Consider the following 22,155-nt stretch of genomic DNA (forward strand, 5'->3'; position numbering starts at 1 on the left):
AAACACGGATGCGACCATCATGATGCTGTAAACAGAACCTGGATTCATCCGAAGAAATAACGTTTTGCCATTCGTGCACCCAGGTTCGTCGTTGAGTACACCATCGCAGGCGCTTCTGCCTGTGATGCAGCATCAAGGGTAACCGCAGATATGGTCTCCGAGCTGATAGTCCATGCTGCTGCAAACGTCGTCTATTTGTGCAGATGGTTGTTGTCTTGCAGACGTCCCCATCTGTTGACTCAGGGATCGAGACGTGGCTGCACGATCCGTTACAGCCATGTGGATAAGATGCCTGTCATCTCGACTGCTAGTGATACGAGGCCCTTGGGATCCAGCACGGCGTTTCGCATTACCCTCCTGAACCCACCAATTCCATATTCTGCTAACAGTCATTGGATCTCGACCAACGCGAGCAGCAATGTCGCGATACGATAAACCGCAATCGCGATAGGCTACAATCCGACCTTTATCAAAGTCGGAAACGTGATGGTACGCATTTCTCCTCCTTACACGAGGCATCACAACAACGTTTCACCAGGCAACGCCGGTCAACTGCTGTTTGTGTATGAGAAATCGGTTAGAAACTTTCGTCATGTCAGCACGTCGTAGGTGTCGCCACCGTCGCCAACCTTCTGTGAATGCTCTGAAAAGCTAATCATTTGCATATCACAGCATCTTCTTCCTGTCGGTTAAATTTCGCGTCTGTAGCACTTCATCTTCGTGGTGTAGCAATTTTAATGGCCAGTAGTGTAAGTTTTGGAAACGCATTCTGTTTGAGTATACACAATTTGCACGAAAAATGAACAGAACACAGTGATGAAAGTAAACTTCACTATAATATGTACGTATGACATGTATGTTATCCCAGTTACATACAGCGTTTGAGAAATGTCGCTATCAGTAGGGGTTATCAGATTGGAGCACGGTCTGCCGCCCTTCTTCGTCTGAAGAACGGCAGGTCCTGTAAATGCTAATATGGTTGCAGTGCTGGAGCCGCCTCCAGGCAACAGTGGGGGAATGCGGGGCCCACTCCCGGAGGCAGCACGCAGCGGGGCAGGTAGAGGCAGCGGCCGGCGCCAAGGCCGCTTCGCGTTCCAGACACGGCGTCTCATGGCCACGGGTCCAGGCTCTACAGCATAGACAGCGCGTTGACCACCTCCGCCAGTGGCAGCCACCGACTTTAACGACGTCTCTACCATTTTTTTCGGGGTGAAAGCCATTAATGTATGGTTGTTAAAAATTAATGTCGTAGTCACAAGTAACAATACGGAAAAAATGTTTCCCGAAGTTTCGTTTTCAAACGCATGGTGGCTTGGGACGTAGAGGGTTATTCGTAAGTAGCTCCGGTGTTTCAGAAGATGTCTGCGTAAAAATAAAAAAATGGACATACGGAACATAGACGCACCTCAGTGGATGGAACACCTCTCCAAGTTCGTACCTGCGTGAAGTTCATTGTCACCAATTGTCCGGGATGGCGCGACAGCAGCCCGCTTTGCAAATTAATTCAAAGAGTTGCCTACCTGCTGGCGCGAACTACACTTCTGGAAATGGAAAAAAGAACACATTGACACCGGCGTGTCAGACCCACCATACTTGCTCCGGACACTGCGAGAGGGCTGTACAAGCAATGATCACACGCACGGCACAGCGGACACACCAGGAACCGCGGTGTTGGCCGTCGAATGGCGCTAGCTGAGCAGCATTTGTGCACCGCCGCCGTCAGTGTCAGCCAGTTTGCCGTGGCATACGGAGCTCCATCGCAGTCTTTAACACTGGTAGCATGCCGCGACAGCGTGGACGTGAACCGTATGTGCAGTTGACGGACTTTGAGCGAGGGCGTATAGTGGGCATGCGGGAGGCCGGGTGGACGTACCGCCGAATTGCTCAACACGTGGGGCGTGAGGTCTCCACAGTACATCGATGTTGTCGCCAGTGGTCGGCGGAAGGTGCACGTGCCCGTCGACCTGGGACCGGGCCGCAGCGACGCACGGATGCACGCCAAGACCGTAGGATCCTACGCAGTGCCGTAGGGGACCGCACCGCCACTTCCCAGCAAATTAGGGACACTGTTGCTCCTGGGGTATCGGCGAGGACCATTCGCAACCGTCTCCATGAAGCTGGGCTACGGTCCCGCACACCGTTAGGCCGTCTTCCGCTCACGCCCCAACATCGTGCAGCCCGCCTCCAGTGGTGTCGCGACAGGCGTGAATGGAGGGACGAATGGAGACGTGTCGTCTTCAGCGATGAGAGTCGCTTCTGCCTTGGTACCAATGATGGTCGTATGCGTGTTTGGCGCCGTGCAGGTGAGCGCCACAATCAGGACTGCATACGACCGAGGCACACAGGGCCAACACCCGGCATCATGGTGTGGGGAGCGATCTCCTACACTGGCCGTACACCACTGGTGATCGTCGAGGGGACACTGAATAGTGCACGGTACATCCAAACCGTCATCGAACCCATCGTTCTACCATTCCTAGACCGGCAAGGGAACTTGCTGTTCCAACAGGACAATGCACGTCCGCATGTATCCCGTGCCACCCAACGTGCTCTAGAAGGTGTAAGTCAACTTCCCTGGCCAGCAAGATATCCGGATCTGTCCCCCATTGAGCATGTTTGGGACTGGATGAAGCGTCGTCTCACGCGGTCTGCACGTCCAGCACGAACGCTGGTCCAACTGAGGCGCCAGGTGGAAATGGCACGGCAAGCCGTTCCACAGGACTACATCCAGCATCTCTACGATCGTCTCCATGGGAGAATAGCAGCCTGCATTGCTGCGAAAGGTGGATATACACTGTACTAGTGCCGACATTGTGCATGCTCTGTTGCCTGTGTCTATGTACCTGTGGTTCTGTCAGTGTGAGCATGTGATGTATCTGACCCCAGGAATGTGTCAATAAAGTTTCCCCTTCCTGGGACAATGAATTCACGGTGTTCTTATTTCAATTTCCAGGAGTGTATTTCAATGCGACAACACGGTTCGGACGATCTGAGTACATTTTCTGACACACCTGCTCCTCATTGCAACTACGCCACAGCGTATGTTACGAGTAGAAACTTGAAGAGATGCCCTACTCACTCGTTTGGCTTTTTTCGAGGTCTTGTAGTTTTCGCACAATCATCCTATGAAATCACGGAGGTACTTATGAATAACCCTCTATCGACCACCACAGGACTATCTTCACGTGGGATTAATATGAGGTCCCAGTGGTTATGACATGTATGTGTTTTCATCCACGATGCGTATTTTCAAAAAAGCGCTTGAATTGTATTAAGGATTACAAATATTTTACATTTCGTTAGATTATTTCAGATGACAAGCTCTTTACTATTACATGCGAATTCGAGAGTCCCGTGTGACAGCCATATCAGTCCTCCTACTTGTGGTACTGTGTGAAACACTTTTCGCACGAAGCAAATGTGACACAAGTTACATTATGTCTTTCTTCTAGTTCCCTTCTCTCTCTTGGCGCACCCTGATCACCTTTTTCTTAAACTTTCAGTTGGCAGATGGTCCCCAAAATTCAACACACTTACAGATTTGGACACAGCACTTGGGCGCTCAGCAGATCCCTTTCTTTTCACAGCCGCTTTTTTCCCACTGCAATCATTTGTTAAGCAAGTGAGATAAGAAAATCAGTCAATGGCATTTTGTATGGCCAGACGTTTAGCAAGCAAAAGCGTTATTTTTGGTACATCTGTTACAGTAAAATGTCGGGAAGTGCCACGTCGGTGGTTTAAAATTTCTACCGTGTCCCTTACTGTGAATGTATGGATGGAAATATATACTTCTCTAGGCGTTTTATTCGGTCGGTGTTTGTGTATTATGCAGACATGTATGGATAGGAATAGGAACTTCTCCGGGCGTCTTATTCAATCAGTAGTTGTGTATAATAAGCAATGGAAATTATTAGAAGCTATTGCAGGGCGAGAAGTAAAACATTGTGTTACTGTGACCACAGTCAGGGAAGCCCCGTCTACTGGTCCACTAAAAGACACCTCCACCAGAAAAGTATGTCCAGCCACGTACCTAGGAAAGTGGATCTCCGCAAACCAGACCGAGAATCTAGCCACAGACACAAGATGCACCAGGTCTGAAAGGGCTTATGAAGGAGTGGTAAGTAGCTATTCATTCAAACTCCGACACAACTGCTCGGTAGTAAAACCTGCTGTTCTGTTGCCTCCAAGAGCCTCGTAATGACCAGGAAGGATTCAGGAAACTGCAGATCGAGCAGAGGAAAATCCAGAGGAGATTACTGGCTCCTGTAAGAGAACAGGAAGAAATCCACAGAATCCGGGACAACGACGAGTTGTACCAGTTGGTCATGTATGTAACGAAAAGGCCACAGGCCTTCTATAGACGCCTAATCCCCATGAATAACAGGATCTTCACAGTGTTAGGTAGAGGGAAGATCTGCGAGAAAAAATGGATCCCATCGATAAAGTTGGAACTGGAGAAAATACCAGATTGTGGTTCCAGCAAACCATCCGACAGGGTGTTTTTCCAGCGTCGCTCACCAGTAACAAGACGACAGGGACCATTTGAAAGGAGGACAGAAAGGTGGCTCACAGCAGAAAATGTTCTAGGAGAAGAAATGACTAAAACTCTTACCAGAGAGTAGAAATGGTTCAAATGGCTCTGAGCACTATGGGACATAACGTCTGAGGTCATCAGTCCCCTAGAACTTAGAACTACTTAAACGTAACTAACCTAAGGACATCACACACATCCATGCCCGAGGCAGGATTCAAACCTGCGACCGTAACGGTAGCGAGGTTGCAGACTGAAGCGCCTAGAACCGCTCGGCCACTCCGGCCTGCCCGGAGAGTAGAGATGAGCCTCGAGGTCCTCATTAGGCCCAAACGACAACGAAGAAGAAGAGTGGCTTACTGAAAAATATCACTCTCGAAGTATGTAGCAGTGCATCTCTGTTCGATTCCCGATCAGACACATAATTTAACTTCTCACTGGTTCGAAACTTTGCTTGTTCCCATCTTTTGTCAACATTTTGTTCTCAAGAAACATACTGAATATTATTAAAGCAGTATATTAAAAAGCACTCCGTCTTCAGGCCACGAGTGGCCTGCCGGGACCATTCGACCGCCGCGTCATCCTCAGTGGAGGATGTGCATAGGAGGGGCGTGGGGTCAGCACAACGCTCTCCCGGTCGTTATGATGGTATTCTTGACCGAAGCCGCTACTATTCGGTCGAGTAGCTCCTCAATTGGCATCACGAGGCTGAGTGCACCCCGAAAAATGGCAACAGCGCATGGCAGCCTGGATGGTAACCCATCCAAGTGCCGACCACGCCCGACAGCGCTTAACTTCGGTGATCTCACGGGAACCAGTGTATCCACTGCGGCAAGGCCGTTGCCAAAGCAGTTTATAAACTACACACCATTTTATCTACTGAAATCTCCACAATGTTTAGGATTTTTTTCCACGCCTCTTCGACATTCTCCAATATAGTCAAGTTGTGACTGAATTCAGATACAAAATCTGTCCTGTAAGCGCGCCAGATGTAGGTGACAACTGCCGCTGGAGAGTGCTGCAGATGCATGCAGCTTTAGTAAGCACGTCCCACGTGAACGCTTCTGAGATATCTTCAACCATGACCTCTTCTACGTTTCTCTGTCATGTCAGAATGGCTGTAACCTTATACAATTCAAGTGTTGTCTCCACAAGACTTCAGAATTCCTAATCATGAAAGTGTTCGTGAGTGAATTTACGTTGTGTGTGTGTGTGTGTGTGTGTGTGTGTGTGTGTGTGTGTGTCCGTAGAAGTGGGCTGATAACGGATTACAGTCTGCACAGTATTCGAACTCCATGTATCAGAGCCCCGCTGAATGAATAATAGGCCTCAATTAAAAGAATAACACAAAGGCCTCCACAGGGTCAGCTCCTACTGGATACTTTCGCTCCGGCGAGAACAGCTACCGGGCCATAAAGAATTAATCACCTGCAGGTGTTGACACTAGCTGATGCCCAAGGCCGTGCATACAAAAACCTGAATAAATATCTCGGCACATAATGGGACGGTATTTATGCAAAGCGCGGACCCCGCCAAAAAAGACCACCACAATGTAACTGTGCACTTTTGACAAGCGTCACTAATAAATGCGCGCTGGAAGTTATTATGTCCTTCATTAGTCTCGAACGAGAGCGCCCGACTAACCAATAACGAAGTATCCGCTGCGAATGCATTGATCCTTTTGCTAAGGTGCCGGATTATGGAGTCGACCTACCAAGTGAAAAACAATAGGAAAAGTACACCAGTGAGGCGAAGAAATTCTACGTGTGGGAAACTGTTTAGTCGCAAATCGTCTAGAAGTCACTATATCATACCGTTTGACTGCAGATTTTACTACACCTTATAATCACAGAGTAATAGAAAACTAGCATAATTGTTGAGTGTAATATTCAGTGCACTCCATGATACGGGCGCTGACGTAAATTTATTTCGAAAGTCTCACGTTAATGGCCCTCGTACAGCGTTATGAAGTGGACATGTGTAAGTGGGTCACTGGGACGATGGGAGTGCCACAAGTTTGGGCCAATGCTACTGTTCGGTTCCATGCAGCATGACATTCCGTGTAGCAGGTGGTTAGAAAATTTTCTTGCTTGTTGATACGACGAGTTGTTGCGAAAGATTTAGTAAGAACACTGCAGCGCAATGTCGATACTTAGTATCGAGTCTCATCATCAAGAGATTTCCGCAGTGTTAGCAGGTCGTTTGTGTCTCCATTTCTGGCTGTCCATCGCTTCCTTCTTAATGCTGATGTACGTGCTGCAGCTCAGCACGTGATTCAGGATTTTAAATATTTTCCTTCCTCACTCCCTGCCTTCTACAGACCCTTCTAAGACTGATGTTATAAACCCACTTTTTTCATAACATACTTTCTCTCTAATTTCCTTCCCTTCTTTATAGCAGTAATTGTCTCTAATCTTGTGAATCTACAGAAAAAAGGAAAAGTACAGTCCCAACTAAGCACAAAACTTTTAAAAAGTTTTATTTCAGTGCCATAGCCGTTTTTGGGGTATCATGTTTGGTGCACAAAAACACGTTAATGTGTCTGCATTTGATAAGATATAAGATGAAAAAGCGGCTTTTTCTTGCTTTGGTCCTTATGCTTTCACAGGAACGTTACATTTGGTATGTATACAAGTAATCAAAGTTGCCACTATTTGTACCTCCTAGGGGACCCACAAGTTTCGTGTTAGTGCTATCAGGATTTCCACTGTTAAAAGCAGGCGAGAAAGCGGATCAGTTGAGAGAGTATACCGCGCACCTCTACGAAGAGGAGAAACAGTCTGCAGCGATACAAGAAGAAATAGCTGTCGATATGGAAGACACAGGGGATCGAATATTACAGTCAGAGGTTAATAGAGCTTTGGAAGACTTTAGGACGAATACGCGGGAGGCATACATAATATTCCTCGGAATTTCTTAAATCATTGGGGGAAGTAGCAACCAGAGGACTATTCAGATTGGTTTGTAGAATCCATGTATCTGTAGACATACCTCCAGGCTTTCGTAAAATTATCATCAGCACAATCCTGAAGATAGCAATGGCAGGTAAGTGCGAGAATTATCGCTCACGTATCCAAGTTTCTGGCATAAGAAATATACAGAAGAGAGGGCAAAAGGTATTTAGGATCTGTTGAGCGACGATCAGTTTGACTTTAGGAAAGGGAAACACAGCAGCGAGGCAGTTCTGACGTTGCCCTTGATAATGAAAGTTGTCCTATGGTAAAGAAAAATTAGTACACTTCACAGGATTTGTCGAAGTAGGAAAAGAGTTCGACAGTGTAAAATAGTGCAAAATCGTCAACATTATTCGGAAAATATGTGTAATCTGTAGGGAAAGGAAGTGGCCGTGCGGTTCTAGGCGCTGCAGTCTGGAACCGCGAGACCGCTACGGTCGCAGGTTCGAATCCTGCCTCGGGCATGGATGTGTGTGATGTCCTTAGGTTAGTTAGGTTTAACTAGTTCTAAGTTCTAGGGGACTAATGACCTCAGAAGTTGAGTCCCATAGTGCTCAGAGCCATTTTTTTTTTTTTTTTTGTATGGAAAGGAGAGTAGCAAGCAAATTGGGCAAGCACCAAGAGGGAAAAATAATACTGGAAGAGCAAATACGAACTGCTGGGGTCACAGGGTGTATGACAGGGATGTAGTCTTCCACCCCTCCTGTTCAGTGAGTGTGAGGAAGAATTGCATGCCAGGTTAAATGTAATGAACCGTCTAAGAAGCATACACTACAAAGTGAGACCAAATCGAAGACTGGTGAAAGTAATACGTAAAAAGCAGACTAGCACAGGTGATGAGCGCTTTTCTGTCCAAAAGAAGTCTGTTAATATCAAACGTAGGGAGGCGTTAATCTGAGGAAGAAATTCTGAAAATATACATTTGGAGGGCTGAATTACATGGAAGTACTGTGGGAAAAGTGCGAAAGAAGTGACGCGCCTGAGATGTGGTGCTGTAGGAGGGTATCAAAAAATAGGGGGACTGATAAGAAATGAGGTGGTTGCTCACAGATTGGGCGAGAAGATGAACATTCGGATAAGGAAAGGAATTCGCGGCGAGTCGAATTAAGCCAACTTGAAGACTGGTGTGTCCGCCACCGCGAACCATCCCCCCCCCCCTCCCAAAAAAACGCGCATTGCGCCGAAATTGAGCTACATGCTTAGACTGAACTGAGAAGTTCTGTCCTTCCGTCTACCTATCTGTCTATCCGTCCGTCCGACTCTTAAGAAGCCTCTTGCTCAGTTATGGGTAGACGTATCATGGTGACATTCGTGTCACATACTAAACTTATGGTCCCTTGGTCTTGTAATAAATATGAGCTTGTAAGTCAACGAAATCAAAAGAAACAGCCATTTATATCACATGTTTTGATACTCGCAAGCTCATTCACCAAAACTTATAGGGTACTTCCCGTCGGCTTCGAATCAGAAATAAAGGAAAAAATACGAAAAGTGTTAATTTGTAATAACATCACACGAAAAAGATATTTGTTTATCATTTGTTGTTTGACTGTCTGTCTGTCCCTCTATACCCCTTTTTCTCAGGAGCAGTTATAAGTCTCAAGTTGAAATTTGTCACATACTGAGGTCTATGATTCCATGGTGTTATAAAAACGCTAAACTTCTAAGTCAATGCAATCAAAAGACAGGTCCTTTTATATCACATATTTTGATACTCGGAAACTCGCGGCAGCAGATTATGCGTACCAGGCGCGCCAAACGTCCAAGGGCTTTTCCGTGGCCATTTCCGCTGCGGTTCTCCCCTTGTTACCTGCAACGGTCGTTCGCCGCAGCACGGGAATCCAGGATCCGTTCACATTGAGGCTTTCTTCTTTCTTGTTCAACCTATTGTCATGTTTGTATATTTCAATAGCTTCTCTGAACGAGCGGATGTGACAGCTCAGCACGAACATCCGTGGCTGTGAATTTTACTATGTGGTCGATCTCACATAGCGCTGATTTCTCCACCTCCCCTAACCTGCCTGCAACACCGCTTATGTTCGATGATCCTGGAGTTGATTGATAGTCTGTCCATTTATTCCAACATATACTTTTCCGCATGTACATGGCATGTACGTTTTGTCTGTCTATAAATAGTCTTTACACCGTGTTTCAGCAATATACGGCCGATTCTGTCCGTCACTCTGGGAATGTATGACAGGAAGACCGTTATGTTACGTTATGTTATGTTAACCGGGGACCCAGAAACGACGGAGAGGCTCCGTCCCCGCCGCAGCCTCAGTGGTCCGCAACCCCACGACGACTACCGCAGTCCAAATCAACCCTCCGCCGCCCCACACCGAACCCAGGGTTATTGTGCGGTTCGGCCCCCGGTGGACCCCCCAGGGAACATCTCACACCAGACGAGTGTAGCCCCTATGTTTGCGTGGTAGAGTAATGGTGGTGTACGCGTACGTGGAGAACATGTTTGCGCAGCAATCGCCGACATAGTGTAGCTGAGGCGGAATAAGGGGAATCAGCCCGCATTTGCCGAGGCAGATGGAAAACCGCCTAAAAGCAATCCACAGACTGGCCGGCTCCCCGGATCTCGACACAAATCCGCCTCGTAGATTCGTGCCGGGAACCGTCTCTCCTTCCCGCCCGGAAAGCCGTGCGTTAGACCGCACGGCCAACCGGGCGGGCCAGAAAGACCGTAGTCGACATTCTTTTTCCGGTGTGTCACTTCGCCGAGTGTCACTTCGCCGAGTGTTTGATTCTGTGACACTTCTTATGTAACTGGTGGAGCACCCATTGCTCCTCAGAAACGCTTTTCAGGTCTTGCATCTCGCGTCTGAAGTGACGCGGCTCGCATATTCGACTTGCTAGCGTTATGAACGTATTAATCTTGCCTCTTTTCTGGCTCGGGTGGTGATCTGACAGTTTCTGCGGGTATTGGTCCGTGTGTGTTGGTGTTTGCGACACGCTGTGACGAGGTTTTCACCATCCCTCTTGACCCGCATATCTAGAAAGGGTAACTCTTGGTCATTTTCTAACTCGATGGAAAATGTTTGCATGGAGGCTGTTCAAGAGTCTTGGTAAGTCACCGAGCGGTTCCCCACCATGGCTCCAGACAATGAAGGTATTGTCGGCGTATCGGTACCGCATCTTAGGTTTACAAGGTGCCAAGTCCATTGTCTGTGCATCGAAATGCTCCATGAAGAAGTTGACCACCACTGGACTAAGTGGATTGCCAAGTCCAATGTCCATTCCTCGAAATGTTCCTTCAGAAGTTGGCCACCACTGGACTAAGTGGACTACCCATGGCGACACCTTCGCAGAATCTTCCGTCCCACATGAAACACTTACGGGTTAGAACATGGCTGTTATTCAGCAATCATATATTAGTTTCAGTATACGATTAAACAGCCAACCAGTTGCACAAAAACGTTAGGTACATTGACCTAGGTTTCGACACCTACTAGGAGTGTCTTCATCAGAATGAACAGTTGCTCAATCGTCAGATGTTGTTCCCAGCTGGGTACAGGTGGCAAAAGCTACAATGTTTTCATTTACTTTTGACATGAGCACAGCTGTCAGCATTCTGACTATTCCTTTTTAACAATGTAATTTCACGATTTAGCAACTGTTCATTCTGACGAAGACACACCTAGTAGATGTCGAAACCTAGGTCAACTGAAACGTCCCCTTTGGAAAATTATAAATGACTGTGCTGGTAAACCTCTTACGTTATTGGATTTTCAAACAGCTGAGCAAAACTGAACGAGGTCAGACATTTCTCTCTTTACTTATTCTGATCATCAGTAAACGGACACACAATATGTTTTAGCGCAACGCAATCTGACTTTCAATAATCCCTACAAAAGAATGGCCCTGACTAACAGTAGCCTATACCTTTCATGAATCACTTACCTCACAAAAATTCTTCTTACTCGAACTACTGTAATACAGCGAGCGCCAATACTGCCAGCTAAATAAAAGATTCTAACTACGGAAGGCGCTAACTACTGATAGGCATAGCCAGCAAAAGAAAGATTTTGATAGAGGACAAACAATGTTTTTACTTTAATAGTGTTCAAAAGTCATTATATATATAAAAAAAAGCACTCAGTCTTCAGGTCACGAGTGACCAAACGGGACCATCCGACCTCCGTATCATCCTCAGTGGAGGATGCGAATAGAAGGGGCGTGGGGTCAGCACACCGCTCTCCCGGTCGTTATGGTGGTATTCTTGACCGAAGCCGCTACTATTCGGTCGAGTAGCTCCTCAATTGGCGTGAGGAGGCTGAGTGTATCCCGAAAAATGGCAACAGCGCATGGCGGCCTGGATGGTCACACATCCAAGTGCCGACCACGCCCGACAGCGCTTAACATCGGTGATCTCACGGGAACCGGTGTATCCACTGCGGCAAGGCCGTTGCCATATATCGGTTTATGACATCCAGTCTTACAAATTTCCTTCTGACGGACCCACGTCCAGATCGTCCGCTCTCAAAATTCTGCCATCTCTCTCCCCACGTCCATCACTGCTGGCGGCTCACCTCCAACTGCGCAACGCTACGCGCTGTTCACACCTAACTGCCCAACACTGCAGTAGCAAATATTCCAACAATGCCAACCAGCCACAGATTGCACAAAGCACAGTCAGTGATTTTCATACAGAGCGCTACGTGGCGTTACCAGTGTAAAAACCTAAACAGCCAACTTACACTATGTACCTAACGTTTATGTGCAACCGGTCGGTTATTTAATCTCATATTGCCACATGAAATAGCTCGTGGTGAGACATGCATGAAGGAGCTTGGTGATTCCTTGCGGGAAAATGGAAACGATGTCCTCCATAGCCACTGAGGGGCGCGTGGTAAACAAAGAAGCAAACGTCAAAGCTGACCAGGATGTCGTTTTTCTTCAGCTTCTCAATGAAATGCTCTGAGACCTTTTTGTATGTGTCATTCTTTCCCATGTGCGGATGGAGCAGAGAGGCCAAGTGTTCCGGCAGTTGTAGTGTTACGTGGCTTTATGCTTAATTACAGACTTACTATTTTATCAGTTGATTTGTTTTCACCACGTAACGCCCGCTGTTTACGTCCTTCTTCGTTGCTGAGCGATGTATAACTTTTCGTTCTGACGCCGCAGCTCTTCCTTTCCTATATCTTTACTACTTTTCATCTATATAAATGATGAACTATTAGTTTTGCCGCGTAAAAACTTTTTAATAACTGTGGAAGTATTACAGGTATCGGGTCCCACCTAATGTGTCACCCGCCTATACGTTTTACATGAACCTTTCAAGACTCGATCGATCTGTTTACAAAGAGAAAGCAGAATATCTCTTCCTTTGACGTCGTCCAACAACGACCTAGGAAGCTCGACGCCCTCGCGGCCCAGGCTCCTCCATGGCTCGCGGCAGTTTGCAGCATTCGTTTTATTCCTTGCCCACTTGCCGCTATCGTGGTGATCGTTGGGCAACGTCTTCCACGTTATCTGCAACATAAATAAACTTTCTTCCCACAGTATTTCTGAAAACCCAAAAACAAATTTGAAGAACATAATAATAATAACTGTTCTTACAATTATTCGTATAAGTCTTGGTCGATTTAATTAGGGGTGGGACAGGCCTAAGCCTTGTGACACCACACAGTTTATACACCGGCAAGCAAGGACCGCTAACAGTCGGTCTTAAACTTCGACCATAAATATAATAGACTGGCCCTGACGTCATTTTCGTGGCTCCAACATCTCAGGGCTAAAGTCACGTGACTGTTGGCAAAACATGGTTGTTTCGTGTTGCGCTTTCGGCTGTACTCAGCGTTTTGTCGGGGGAAATGGCGTTACATTTCACGTGTAAGTGTTCCTATGATGGTGCAGATGCGTTTATGGAAATCTGCTGAAGTGACTTTTATGTTTTTTACACTTGAAATAGAGTATCACGTAAATTAAAGTGTAGAAAGTGATGCCTGTGAAGTCAGACTCATATTCCATTTTCGAAAGTATCTGTGATAATTCGGTTACAGAAGTAAATATAACTGTTTCTCGTTCCTACTCATAGGTTCCCTAAGGATGAAAACCGAAGGCTGCTTTGGATACAGGCCCTGAAATGGAAAAACTTTAAGCCATCTGCACATACGCGCCTTTTTGTATATACAAGTGAGATTATAATAAGGTAAGAGCACCTATAGTCGACACATGAAGAGAATTTTTTTCTACCTTCTGATACTATTAAATAAATGTAGGCTCCAAAATTATTTTCTGAAACTTCAAAGTCTCACCTTTCATCTAAAATGTCATTTTTTTAAACTGATAGTTTAAACTTTTGTTAAAATAGTAGGAACTGAACCCTTTAGAGTGCACCTAAAATTGATACTCTAAAATGGACCTGCTCCTTAAGTTGACAATTTTGGCACCTATAGTTGACGTAATTCCCATATCCCATTTTCTTTTATAAGTGACTAGAGCTCAAAACGCGGCGAATCCAATGTTAGAAGTTTTGACACGAGCCCACTCTTACCGTTTAAAAGAATTTTAACGACATTTTACTTAGTTTATAGTAATTTCGTCCCGCTGGCCACCAGAGGGGCGTTCGATGTATTTGTTAGATTTTATAAATGGTACTATGAACAAATCCAGGTCAAATGTAGTTCCGACATAATTTTTCGCAAATAAAAAAGTAATTTTTGTTGGAAGCGTTTGGCAGTCAACTGAGAAATGTGGGTAAAATACGATACCAACACAGGATGACAGACCGCTGATTCGAAATCCCGCCACGTTTTGCCAACAGTCACGTGGTTTATGTTGGAGCCACACCAGCCCTATAGCTTCTGCACAGCAAGGCCAGTCTACTAGTATCTATGGTCGAAGGTCTTAAATGAACATTATCCTTATGCTCTTTGGTAACTCATACATCCGAGGAGGCAGGGCTTCTGTGTTGCACAGGTTCCTCTGTCTGTCCACCAAGAGAGAAGACACCCTGATTAACCGAATCGCCATTCCCTGTACCGGATCTGCGCTTAGATTACTGTACGTCATCGGGTCTAACACGTCAGTACGTCAAGGATATTTTGCTCATAATCATCGATGATCGCATTTCCCTTATCGGCAGGCAACAACAATATACTCTCGTCGGGATTAAGACAGTTCTTCCCAGTGTCGAGAACGGAACCCGGAGCAGAGGGTCGCAGCGCGGCGCTTGCGGCCACCTGATGGCTGCAGAACTGGTATTTGTGCTTCCTTGCACATTACCCGGAGCGCATTCTGTTAGCTCGGCTCTCGTCACGTGCACAGCGCCACCAGGCAGACATCCTTGGCATTTCGCGCCGCAGCTCTGGCTGCGAGGCGGCCACAGTCCGAGTTCTGCAACCACTGCGATTCTTGTACGGCGATCTTAAAGCGCCGATAAACCGTTAGGCCGTAATATTCTGTTATGGATCGGCTCCCGCTGACTATGATCCAGTCTCAGTTTTTTGCTCGTGGGTTCGCTCCTGTTGCAGTGCGGAGTCTTCGAGAGTTACCTTCACCATGAGTTGTAAAACGACACGCAGATTACTTACTGAAGCACTTCTATGTGAACTTGGCGACCTTCGATACTTTTTATAATGTTCGTATGATGTACAGGTTGGATAGGGACAGTTTTTGTTGCACTCTTCAGTTCGAAGACTGCTGTAATCTAGCTCTCCAGGAAGCTCATGTCTGCTTAACGACTGCACCCTACACACTTTTGAACATAAGACAGTGGGGAAAGCAGACACCAGACTCAAATTCATCGGAAGAATCTTAAGGAAATGGCTTATAAAGCGCCCGTTTCTTGAGTATTGTTCACCTGTCTGGGATCCCTATCAGGTAGGGGAGATAGAGAAGATCCAACGAGGAGGCGCGCGTTTCGCCACGTGATCGTTTAGATGGCGAGAGAGCGTTACGGAGATGCTAAACAAACTCCACTGGCAGAGTCCGCAGCTCGTGGTCTCGCGGTCGCGTTCTCGCTTCCCGAGCACGGGGTCCCGGGTTCGATTCCCGGCGGGGTCAGGGATTTTCACCTGCCTCGAGATGACTGGGTATTTGTGTTGTCCTCATCATTTCATCATCATTCATGAATGGGGCGAGATTGGGCTAAATAAAGGTTGGGAATTTGTACAGGCGCTGATAACCGCTCAGTTGAGCGCCCCACAAACCAAAAATCATCATCATCATCCACTAGCAGACATTACAAGAGATTTACTATTAAAATTTCGGGACAGCACTTTTCAGGAGGCGTCGGACAACACATTATTTTCTCCCCCCCCCCCCCCCCCCACATACACTCGCGTATAGACCACGAGGAGAAAATTAGAGCCAATACAGAGGCACTAATAGCGAGAGGAACAGCGTTGGAGGGATCAGATAGTGGTACCGAAAGTACCCTCCACCTCACACCATTAGGTGGCTTACTGAGTATGATCTAGATGTAGATGCTTACTGTATTCAAGCTCCGGTCTCTACCTAGAATTTTTACCTCCGTTAACAACGACTTGATGCTGCAGGAATTGTGCTATCTTTAGTCAATTTGGTCTATAAATTTATTTCCGGTACCTTATTATTACTTACCCGATATACCCATCTAATAGTCAGAATTATTAAAAAAAAACTTTTCTTCTCAGTCAGCAGCTTTCATTTTCTTTTCTTCTGCCATCCTTAATTATTTTGCGACCCAAGTAGTAAAACTCGTCTACTACTTTTAGTGTCTTATGTCCTAATCTAACTTTTCGTAGCGTCACCTGACTTAAATCGGTTACTCTCCATTAACCTTGTTTTATGAATCGAGTACCCTCCATTAACCATTCTTCCACTCTTGTTACTGCTGGGGTTTATTTATTAAATCTTTTTAGTCCGATGTTAGAATCTTATAATTCTGGTTAGTTCATATTATTGTTTTGTGTTTGATGACGTCCACCTGATCTGTCGAAGAAATCATTCGTTACATTCAACTGATCTTCCAAGCTTTTTCCCGTCCCTAATAGAATTACAGTGGCATGGGGAAACTTTAATTTCTCTTAGAAATTTCTCCATGATTTTCTTTTTTGCTTGCTCCATATATAGACTAAATAACATGGGGAATAGGCTACAACTGTGCGTCTCTTTTCAACTGCATCGCCATTTTTGTGTCCTTCGACTTTGATAACTGCAGTTTGGTTTTACAAATGCTATAAAAGTGGGTTTCTTCAATCATTTTTCTAAAATAATTGATAGGGTCATTACTGATTGTCAGGTACGTACATATCTCCGTAATCCAAAATGATATTCCTCCAGATCGGATTACACCACTTGCATCATTCTTCTGCGGATAAACCGTTTCAGTATTTCGCATCCGTGGCTTATTAAACACACATTTCAGTAAAATGCACACACTAGCCACCATCTGACATTTTTAGAACTGTTGTTTCGACAGCTGGAAGACGATAACACTATGGAAACTAGAAGGTGAATAATAAATTACACTGAAACATCCCGGGGCCCATGTTCACGTTTTACTAGTTGTTAGAGGCACAACATCATTTTCTTTTGTTTTAGGTATTTCTAGATTTCTTTAAGATTTGAGCAGTTCTACGTAGACGTAACCTAAAAATTCTGCGACCGATTACACAGAAGAAACCTTGATTGAATGTGTAACTGGGCTGAATCACTGGGTGTAATTCTGCTGCTTCTTAAACCACGTTCCTCAAAAAAATTAATTATGAGTACGGCGTTGTAGTTTGCAGAAGCGTTTCGTTGTATTGCATACTTCAGTGGACAAAACTGTCCAGAGTGATCAGTTAATATTCCTGTCATTTGAGCGTGCTTCCCCCCCGACTCATTTTCGTGGAACAAGCGATCCGGAATTCAAGTGCGCCAGGACCAATACACTTGTCGTTTCTTCAGATATAACCGGACCGCGGGTTTCAATTAAGCCCGTAATGGGTTAGTGGGCAGACAGCTCGCGTAGCTGCTGCTTTTTGCGGTTAAGGTTGTGTGCCAGCAACGCTCGCTTACACCAAGGCCGTTCGTAATGAGTGCCAGCGGTTGACAAGGATCTCAGACGCGATGAGGTGCGTGCCGTGTGCTGTACACAGGTGCCACAAACATTCTGCATACTCTGCACGATAGTCGCATACCTCGAAGTAGACCCGTACCAGAGAGAGGATGTACCAATAGGGATCACTGGGTATTGAAATCACTTATTTAAACGTTCCATCGTTGACGGAACCGCTGTAACGTAGTGGTATGACAAGGTGAGAGTAAAATGAATTTATTGCCTTGGGCAGATGGAGGGAATATTTTGAAGAGTTGCTCGATGTAGGTGAAAATACGATCAGTAATGTTTCATATTTCGAGGTAGAATGGGATAGGAATGATGATGGAAATAGGATCACATTTGAGGAAGTGGAAAAAATGGTCAATAGATTGCAGTGCAATAAAGCGGCTGGGGTGGATGAAATTAAGTCGGAACTCATCAAATACAGTGGAATGTCAGGTCTTAAATGGCTACACAGGATAATTGAAATGGCCTGGGAGTCGGGACAGGTTCCAACAGACTGGACAAAAGCAGTAATCACACCAATCTTTAAACATGGAAACAGAAAAGATTGTAACAACTACAGAGGTATCTCTTTAATCAGCGTTGTGGGTAAAATCTTCGCAGGTATTGTTGAAAGGAAAGTGCGAGTATTAGTTGAGGACTAATTGGATGAAAATCAGTGTGGGTTTAGGCCTCTTAGAGGTTGTCAGGACCAGATCTTTAGCTTAAGGCAAATAATGGAGAAGTGTTATGAGTGGAACAGGGAATTGTATCTATGCTTTATAGATCTAGAAAAAGTATATGACCGCGTTCCTAGGAGGAAGTTATTGTCTGTTCTACAAGATTATGGAATAGGAGGCAAACTTTTGCAAGCAATTAAAGGTCTTTACATGGATAGTCAGGCAGCAGTTAGAGTTGACGGTAAATTGAGTTCATGGTTCAGAGTAGTTTCAGGGGTAAGACAAGACTTCAACCTGTCTCCACTGTTGTTCATATTATTTATGGATCATATGTTGAAAACAATAGACTGGCTGGGTGAGATTAAGATATGTGAACACAAAATAAGCAGTCTTGCATATGCGGATGACTTAGTTGTGATGGCAGATTCGATTGAAAGTTTGCAAAGTAATATTTCAGAGCTAGATCGGAAATGTAAGGACTATGGTATGAAGATTAGCATCTCCAAAACGAAAGTAATGTCAGTGGGAAAGAAATATAAACGGATTGAGTGCCAAATAGGAGGAACAAAATTAGAACAGGTGGACGGTTTCAAGTACTTAGGATGCATATTCTCACAGAATGGCAACATAGTGAAAGAACTGGAAGCGAGGTGTAGCAAAGCTAATGCAGTGAGCGCTCAGCTACGATCTACTCTCTTCTGCAAGAAGGAAGTCAGTACCAAGACTAAGTTATCTGTGCACCGTTCAATCTTTCGACCAACTTTGTTGTATGGGAGCGAAAGCTGGGTGGATTCAGGTTACCTTATCAACGAGGTTGAGGTTACGGATATGAAAGTAGCTAGGATGATTGCAGGTACTAGTAGATGGGAACAGTGGCAGGAGGGTGTCCACAATGAGGAAATCAAAGAAAAACTGGGAATGAAATCTATAGATGTAGCAGTCAGGGCGAACAGGCTTAGATGGTGGGGTCATGTTACACGCATGGGAGAAGCAAGGTTACCCAAGAGACTCATGGATTCAGCAGTAGAGGGTAGGAGGAGTCGGGGCAGACCGAGGAGAAGGTACCTGGATTCGGTTAAGAATGATTTTGAAGTAATAGGTTTAACATCAGAAGAGGCACCAATGTTAGCACTGAATAGGGGATCATGGAGGAATTGTATAAGGGGGGCTATGCTCCAGACTGCACGCTGAAAGGCATAATCAGTCTTAAATGATGATGATGATGACGAAACAATTTTCCGGTTGTTGTTGTTGTTGTTGTTGTTGTTCTGATCTTCAGTTCTGAGACTGGTTTGATGCAGCTCTCCATGCTAATCTATCCTGTGCAAGCTTCTTCATTTCCCAGTACCTACTGCAGCCTACATCCTTCTGAATCTGCTTAGTGTATTCATCTCTTGGTCTCCCTCTACGATTTTTACCCTCCACGCTGCCCTCCAATGCTACATTTGTGATCCCTTGATGCCTCAGGACATGTCCTACCAACCGATCCCTTCTTCTAGTCAAGTTGTGCCACAAACTTCTCTTCTCCCCAATCCTATACAGTACCTCCTCATTAGTTATGTGATCTACACATCTAATCTTCAGCATTCTTCTGTAGCACCACATTTCGAAAGCTTCTATTCTCTTCTTGTCCAAACTATTTATCGTCCATGTTTCACTTTCCATACATGGCTACACTCCATACAAATACTTTCAGAAACGACTTTCTGACACTTAAATCTATACTCGATGTTAACAAATTTCTCTTCTTCACAAACGCTTTCCTTGTCATTGCCAGTCAACATTTTATATCCTCTCTACTTCGACCATCGTCATTTATTTTGCTCCCCAAATAGCAAAACTCCTTTACTACTTTAAGTGTCTCATTTCCTAATCTAATTCCCTCAGCACCACCCGACTTAATTCGACTACATTCCATTATCCTCGTTTTGCTTTTGTTGATGTTTATCTTATATCCTCCTTTCAAGACACTATCCATTCCGTCAACGGAAATTTTCCTGTATGAGTCCGCAATTATCATGAATAGTTTATTCATTCTTTGATTTAACTAAGGAGTTTGGTTGTGTTGATCACAAAATATTACTGCATAAGTTGGACCACTATGGAATATGGGGAGCAGCTCACAATTTGTTCGCCTCTTATTTTAAGGGGAGGTTTACTATCTTTTGGTTCAAAAAATCGATTTTTTAAAGTTGCATTATTGGATCCATAAAAGTGTTTAGAATCCACCCCTGAAACGGTTTTTCCGAATACGGAACGGAAATTTTGGTATTCGCGGTTGAACAAAAAAATGCACCTACCTGAAATCGGCCTTTCTCACGCACCAGTTTTTTTCTTCCGGAGGAAGAGTTATTGTACCGCTGTTTTGGAGGAAACACACAAAATTCAAATGAAAGTTTGAACGCGTGTGTTTCGAAGTTAGCCCCCAAGCATTTGCATTCTGGTGCGAAGACTGTGGAGATAGCGACTTTAACTGGCAGTGAGCAGCTTCAACGAAGGGTATTCAGCAATTCTGAAGACCATGACAACGATGGACTTCACCCTGAGACTCTATTCGACGCAGTTCGCCAAGCATTCGGACGACCACCGGATTCAAACGGCCGAAAACCGCTTGTCATCTGCCGTACGAGCGGCTCGGAGCAGCGCAGGATAGCCCAGATCGAGCAGAACGCCCTCCGTGAGGAAGAGGAAGGACTAGTTTATGGACCCGGAATAACAGATTGAACTTAAGTTGCATGATATTGCATTTATATGTAGTCAAACGCGTTTTTCTCGAAATGACGTTATTCTTATCGTGCGGTATGGTAACTTCAAATCTACTAAACCGATTGGCATGATTCTTTGTTTCCAACGAAGCTAACTAAATTGTCTAGGAGTTGGACCACTTTTATTCCAATCCATCAACCGTAAATATTTGTACTTGGCCGACGAAGTCGAAAAGTCAATGAAAAAAACCTATTTTTTTAAATGGCCGCCATTTTGTTTCCAATGGTCCAAATAATTTAAGCGAGGTACAACTCCTAAAAAATCTTATATACTTCGCTAACGTCAACTCAGTTTTGATTACAGACGAGCCGGCTGACCTGTCACATACCGCGCGTGGAGGTCTACATCGAAATTTTTTTTCGTTCCGACGGCACTCCCGTCTTTGTTCTTCGACATTTCCGGTCGAAAAAATTCCAGTTTGTAGAGGAAATATCAATAAACATTTGACCGAATTTGACATTGACATCTATAACACATCCCGAGAAAAAAATTCTCAAAGAACACGCTTTTATCGGGCCAAATACAGTAAACCTCCCTTTAAGAACAGACAGCAGTAGGTCATTCTCCGCAGCACTGAGAATGGCTGCGACGTGCAGTCCCCAAGGGGCAAAGTTAAGTGGGCACTGCCCCAGACTTCGGTGCTGGGGCTGCTACCGTTTCTTATTTATGTAAATGATATGCCTTATAGTATTAGAGGTGATTCTAAAATATTTCTGTTTGCTGATGACACCTGCTTGGTAGTGAAGGATGTTGTGCGCAGTATTGACACAGTAGCAAATAATACAGTTCAAGACGTAAGTTCATGTCTTGTAGAAAACAAATCGATTTTAAAATGGTTCAAATGGCTCTGAGCACTATGGGACTTAACATCTATGGTCATCAGTCCCCTAGAACTTAGAACTACTTAAATCTAACTAACCTAAGGACAGCACACGACACCCAGCCATCACGAGGCAGAGAAAATCCCTGACCCCGCCGGGAATCGAACCCGGGAACCCGGGTGTGGGAAGCGAGAACGCTACCGCACGACCACGAGATGGGGCAAACCGATTTTAAATCACAGTAAGACTCACAACAAAAACTGACATTTTGATTACGCAGAATGGGCACCTAATTAGTAATACTAAACAGTTTAAACTCCGAAGCGTTCAGATAGACAGGAAAATGCCACGGAAACCCCATGTTCAGGATCTTGGTCGAAAG

The 22,155-nt window shown here is 45.2% G+C and overlaps 1 protein-coding gene and 1 pseudogene across 2 annotated transcripts in view; one reads left to right on the forward strand and one right to left on the reverse strand.

Annotated features, from left to right (window-relative positions):
- The window catches only part of LOC126162986 (uncharacterized), a 337,797-nt gene that overhangs the window by 42,243 nt on the left and 273,399 nt on the right, over window positions 1–22,155 (forward strand). The gene's annotated exons all lie outside the window — the stretch shown is intronic.
- On the reverse strand, window positions 5,259–5,376 carry LOC126163435 (5S ribosomal RNA; annotated as a pseudogene).

The sequence above is a fragment of the Schistocerca cancellata genome, chromosome 2 (assembly GCF_023864275.1).
Source record: "Schistocerca cancellata isolate TAMUIC-IGC-003103 chromosome 2, iqSchCanc2.1, whole genome shotgun sequence".
NCBI lineage: Eukaryota > Metazoa > Arthropoda > Insecta > Orthoptera > Acrididae > Schistocerca > Schistocerca cancellata.